Source organism: Tachypleus tridentatus, unplaced genomic scaffold (genome assembly GCF_004210375.1).
Source record: "Tachypleus tridentatus isolate NWPU-2018 unplaced genomic scaffold, ASM421037v1 Hic_cluster_2, whole genome shotgun sequence".
Taxonomy (NCBI): Eukaryota; Metazoa; Arthropoda; class Merostomata; order Xiphosura; family Limulidae; genus Tachypleus; species Tachypleus tridentatus.
The window spans coordinates 9,605,110-9,612,095 of record NW_027467782.1 but is presented as its reverse complement, the minus strand read 5'-3'; positions in this window follow the sequence as shown (position 1 = coordinate 9,612,095).

The following is a 6,986-nucleotide window of genomic DNA, read 5'->3' as shown; positions in this document are numbered from 1 at the left end:
ATATAAACTTGATTTATTTTTCATTTCTCTCTTTCACTTTTATTGACAAAACACACGTGAAACATAAGTTCACCAGTGTGACATTAATTAATATTAAAATTTCAGATTAATGTCTGAAATGTGTTCAAATCACTCACGGAGCCCATCACAACTTTGAAGATTGTAAATAACAAATTGCATTATAAGGTGTATCTTTTTTAAGTGTTTTCAACAGTAATGTTTTTACCTTTTTTATCAGGAAGTAATTAAAGAAAAATAAGAATCAAGTTTGAGAGAGATGAAAAAATAACTGGAAGAAAAAATAACAAGAAAAGAGGAAAAGGGGTATAAAACAAAAGTGAGCTGCTGTACATGTTTAATAAATTTCAAATAAGAAATTACCTTATCTCTACTTGTGTTAAAAACAGTGATGATAAATAGTAACTTCACAAAATGTACCTTAAAGCAACTTATTCAAAAATGTTTTACACATTAAATTAACAAGTTTTAAAGACATCTATTACATCATTTAAATGTTACTTTAATTCTGAGAAATTTGTTCTGTGTATGTTTTACTAGGTACAGGTATTACTAGTGACAAACAGAAGGTTAAATATGTGTGGTGTTTATCTTACTACTCTTACTGTAGAAGTTTTACCTCAGAACTGCTTTCAATTGGTAAAGGTAATTCATCTTTCTTCAGAAATTTATATTGATTTTAAAATAGTGAACTTTGGTGTAGATAACTGATTTTCAGTGCAAACTGGGATGCATGAGACAGAAGAGGCGATATATCTTTGCTTAAGTTATAATTATTATGCAAGTAAAATCTATGCTAAATGTCATTTTCATTTAAACAGTGACTCAAAATATGTATAAGATATTTTTTTAATTGAGTGCAGGTATCATACTTTAGTAGCTTGGTATTGTGAGCTGCCTCAATAAACAAATGTGATAGTTTGAATGGATGTCATAAATAACTCCTGGATACTTAGATGAGGATCTCTGGTTTGTAACAAGGCAGTTTAAGTTATTGTTATATGTTATATTAGTATTTTCAAAATACAGTAACTTTTCACACAAATAAGCTGTGAATGAAGTGCTTTTAAGTGAAGGATATTTCTGTCTATTAGTAAACTGCTGTTCCTTTCAAATCGAATTTCAAAATTTGATTTTAATTTGTTATTAAGATCATTGATATTTATGAATATCAAAACCAAATTATCTATATTTATTGTAATCACAGAAAAATAAGAATAAATAATAACTCATAATAATACCTTTGCCTTTAACATTTTTACTTCTCCATGTTTGGATATTGAATTTATCTACATTTATACATACACATGTGCCTAGTTTGGTAAAGATAACAAAGTAACATGTTTAAATAATGAATTTATTCTGTTCTGTTTTTCTGTGACATTTCAGACATTTTCAGGAAGTAAATACCATGTGACATAGAAACTGACTATTTTGTGGTTAATATAAGAAACCTATTTTTTTACTGGGTTGGATATTGCTGCAGCATATACTACACTGTTTTAAAATAAAATGATGTATTTTTTGTCCATTGTCTGTTTCCATTTTAGTTTCACATTATATCCCTGTAATATCAGGACTACAACACAGGAATCATTTTCAAAGTTCCTTAACAATCTACATTGCCATCCTTTCATAGGTTTATCAAAGTGACTTTTGGAATTTTTTTTTTTTTTTTTTAAATTTAGCCGTTGATTATTTATTGGAAGCCACTTGTGTGTGCATTTTACATGAAGAGAGGTTAAACAAAAATATTTATTAAATCCGTTTATAATCTGTTTGGTCTCAATGATCTTTGCCTTTCATTTTTAACCACGTTGGATTCTGTTTTTCTATAGAGAAATTGAATATTCAAACTTGACAATTTGGGCTGAATAAAACAACAAAAAACTGTTCCTTTAATTCTGAGAAATTGTTTTTTGTGTATGTTTTACTAGGTAAAGAGTATTACTAGTGACAAACAGAAGGTTAAATCTAAAATATGTGGGTGTTTATCATACTACTCTTACTGTAGAAGTTTTACCTCAGAACTGCTTTCAGTATTTGGTAAAGGTAATTCATCTTTCTTCAGAAATTTATATTGATTTTAAAATAGTGAACTTTGGTTGTAGATAACTGATTTTCAGTGCAAACTGGGATGCATGAGACAGATAGAGACGTTATATCTTTTGCTTGCTTATAATTATTATTGCAAGAAGTAGAAATCCTATGCTAAATGTCATTTTCATTTAAACAATGACTCAAAATATGTATAAGGTATTTTTAATTGAGTACAGGTATCATACTTTAGTAACTTATATTCATTGAGCTACCACAATAAACAAATTCTGTAGTAGTCTTAGTTTTGAATGGATGTCGTAAATAACTCCTGGATACTTAGGTGAGAATCTCTTGGTTTGTAACAAGGCAGTTTAAGTTATTGTTATGTTATATTAGTATTTTCAAAATACAGTAACTTTTTCACACAAATAAGCTGTGAATGAAGTGCTTTTAAGTGAAGGATATTTCTGTCTATTATAAGTAACATGCTGTTCCTTTCAAATCGGAATTTCAAAATTTGATTTTAATTTGTTATTAAGATCATTGATATTTATGAATATCAAAACCAAATTATCTATATTTATTGTAATCACAGAAAAATAAGAATAAAACAATAACTCATAATAACTGCCTTTGCCTTTAACATTTTTTTCGTTCTTCATGTTTTGATACTGAATTTATTTACATTTATACATACACAAGGTGCCTAGTTTGGCAAAAGAAAACAAAGTAACATATTTAAATAATGAATTTATTCTGTTCTGTTTTTTTCTGTGACATTTCAGACATTTTTCAGGAAGTAAATACCATGTGACATAGAAACTGTCTATTTTTGTGGTTAATATAAGAAAACAATTTTTTACTGGGTTGGATATTGCTGCAGCATATACTACACTGTTTTTATAGTTACACATGAAATCTTTTTAACATTATAGTAATATGTAACACAAAAAAATGTATTTAACTTTTAGCAAATATGAGGCCTTTACTCTAACGTTTTAAGTTTCTTATTCATTTCTACCGTAGATTTTTGTTTATTTCATTTATTTCTTACTTTATGTATTGATCAACACTTGCCACAATCAGGTCAAACTGTGAACATCATGATTTTTAGAGTTGCATTCAAGATTTAATTAAACTATGTAGTTATTATGTATGAATAAAGTTGGCATCAAAATTTAATTAATATTTTATAAACTTTAAGTTCTTAACTTTACAAGGATTTTTTTAAAATGCCCAGTTTCTTTTGATATGAGAATGTGATGCTTGCTTTTGCAGGTTTTTCTTCATCTCTGATTTATTTATCAACTCTCTGAAAAGTTACAAAATTTAACATAAATTACTCATTATGATATAGATATTACTCAGGCAAAACATAATTTTCATAACTTTCTTGTTACTTGTTTACAGAGCCATAAACTAGAAAATCAGAACCACCTTGCAACACCCATCTGTCATATCCTGTCTTATTACAAATTGCCAATAGTTCACTTGGATATTTTATATATATATTATTTATAATGAATTGAAAGCCAAGGCTCTAATCTATAAAATGATGTATTTTGTACATTGTCTGTTTCCATTTTAGTTTCACATTTGTTCTCACTGGCATCACATCAACAAGCTCAGCTGGATTTTGAGGCTCTTATCACATAGTTAGAAAGCCAGAAAAAATTATGATAATTATTGAGATGTGTGTAATTCATCCATGTAATTTACTTTATTTTCTGATGTACATCATATAATAACAATTACTAAGTTAGATGAGGTAAGATAAAGAGAAACAATAATAAACATTCTTCACAAGATTTTTTCTTTTCTGTTATGTAATTTCATATGGTAATTTAAGCTTTGAGTTTCCAAGTAACTTACTACTTGTATGTGATGGGATTATTAGTTGGAGGCATTTCAAAGGGCAATAAAATTTAAGTAAAAACAAATGTCTACTGTTTTAGTATAAATGTAGTTTGATGTTACATGTGAAGTTGCTTGAGAATGAAAATGATGAAAAGATAATTTAGGTCAACTTTGTATATGTATATAGGGTACTGAAAAGTAAATTTTATAATTATTGAAAAGGTTTTTAGAGATTACATAAAATTAGTAAATTGTCAAATGAATAAAAGTATTTTTTAATTTTAACATGAAAGTCACTTTGCACTTGGACTAGTTAATAAAACTACTTGATAAATTCAGAGGCAAACCTTTATTAACAAGTACCTCATTAAAAATATGTATTTTTTATATACAGAGGTCTTGTAATGTTTACTGCCAAATTGTTATGAAAATACTAAAATATTAAAAGTAATAGTATGTATGATAATGAGTATAAATTGCTACAAACTATTTTATAAGTAAATAGTAATAGTATGGAAATGATAATGAGTATAAATTGTTACAAACTTGGTTTATTTGACCGAAACTCATGTGAATAAGATTAATTAAAAGCAGCTACATACATTTTTTGTTACCAATATGGTTTACACACTTCCAATTCCATCTGGAAGGTGCACAAATCCTTTGGTAGCTGAAATCAAGTTCTTAGGACTTCTTCTTGACAGTAAGCTGACTTTTTTATTCCACATATTAATTAGCTTAAAGACAAATTACAACAGTACTGAATATGCTTTGCATCCTCTTTTCCACCTCTTGGGGAGCTAATAAGTGCTCTGTACTTAAGATCTATAATTTTATCTAAGAAGGACTGTCAGTCTCTAGACTGCACTTCATCCAGGGCTTCCTGCATTTCACCAGTCCAGAGTTTGTAAACAAAATCATATGAAGATTACTTCTCGTATGTTTTCAAGTATCTTTAAATTATGTTGCAAAGCTCTGACCTCTGCCACAGTATCCCATCTGCCATTGTATCTTTATGCCTTATTGGGCTATGTATTTTGCAGATAGGTAGTCTAAGATTTATACCTTTGGCCTCGTATTTAGGCAAAGTTGACTGAGATGATTCTGACATTTCATCCTGCTACAGAATCTTATAATCAGCTCATCTCACCATGGATTCTTGCTTTCTCCACTTGTTATTCCTTGAGTCACCTAAAGAACTTGGATACTTCTGCCTGAAAGCACAGTGGCATTTATTTAAGAAACACTTTTTAAGTTACTTTTTTTTTTTTTTTTTTTTTTTTTACAGATAACTCAATATCAGTTGACCATGGGTTCATCTGTGGTTTGCAACAACTTTGTATTAGTTCAACAGTTTCCTTCATGTTCTGTGTTCATTATTCAGTTTTATGTAATATCACTTGCTCTGAAATGTATAGAAGTTAGCACTACTCTAATTGTATAATCTCTACTGACTCTCTTAATACTATGAAGGCTGTGAAACCACTTAATATTAGTTCTCATTAAGTTGTCTTGAGTGTGTTTGCTGGATCCCTTCTCTGTTTCACACTAACAACAATTTTAATTATAATTACTATGGGCTGCAACAGGCTGTGTTGAAATGAGGTGTTCCATAAGACTATCTAGACACATATTGGATGGTATCACCTTATTATGGACTGCCACTCATGGACAATCACAAGTAGAGCTAAAGGAAATCCTGGTTGTCCCTGCCTATCATCAGGTTGTATAAACTGGGATCAGTTTACTTTCAGACATGTAGGAAACTTGGTTCACATATTGCACAGATTTTAGAGTACTGTTCCTCAGGTCCCTCCAATGCTTTTATATCTCCCAGACGTTACCAGTGATCCTTGGGAGTCCGTACCAACCACAGTTTTCTGTTGTTGGAGTGGCAGACAAAAGCTTTTCCTTCAGATTGTTTGAGCATGTTTCTCCACTCTAGGAGAAGAGGGCAAAGTGGGGGGGCCTTCATACTTTGTTTTCTCCAAGTGTAAGTAGGAGTGGCACCAGCCTCCATGGGAGTGTACTTGTAATTCCAGTTCAGATTTAACACAAAGCTATCTGGTTGGTGAGTGCATGGCCATCCTATTTTATCAATGTTGATTTCATTTATTGTTCATGGAAGGTGATCCACTATCTTCTCATAATTCTGAAAGTGAAGTGGTCCTATTCTAGGTCCTTGGTTGAGCACAGGTACCATGGAGACATCCTGATGGATGGGTTATATATATATTTATAACCATTCTGTTCAAAATACAGCAATGGTGTTCTGATGGTGTAAAGAGTATACCATCCCTTAAATTGAGTGGCATCATAGAATTAAACATCTAAATGCAGTTCTCCTCTTCAATTGGATGTGCTCATCCTATCCTCATGCAGATGTTTGAATCCTGCAGGCTGGTTTTTGAATATCAAGAGAGCCAATCAACTTTAGTCCTCACACAGATTTGGGGTTGTCCATCTGTCTCCCTTGATTCTTCCTTCTGTGAATTGGGTAATGGAAAGTAAGCAGTATATTTCTGTTTCTGTCTTGGGCACTTCCTCATTCTCTCATGAGATATGGATGTTACTGACCTTTGAATGTTTTGGCACAGTCCTACAGTGACAGGAGTTTATTGCTTGCAGTGAGCTTCCAGCAAATACAGGATGACACATTTCCAGATTTCTGGATCAATCCTGTATCATGCCCTGGAGTCTGTGTTTACCTCACATCCATGATTTTAGGGCCTGAAATGACTGTGATGATCCTTGCCTTACCTTTAAGCAAATGTCAGTACCCAGCAAGGAGGTTTTAGATGTGGTTAACATGATAAATATGAGTTGGTTACGTTTGTGTCTGACATCTTAATTAGATGAACACAATCCTCCTATGGCAGTTCCTGGAGGGGGCATATAGATACAAGCCAACTTTAGTTGAAACTGGCACAAAGTGTATGTAGAATAAACAGACATACAAGTGAATCACACTTCTGCTTTATATATTTATATTAATAATATTTTAATATAATAGCCTACATTTAATCTTCATGTTAAGGTTAGCAGTTTAATTTTTAACATTTCTAACAAAG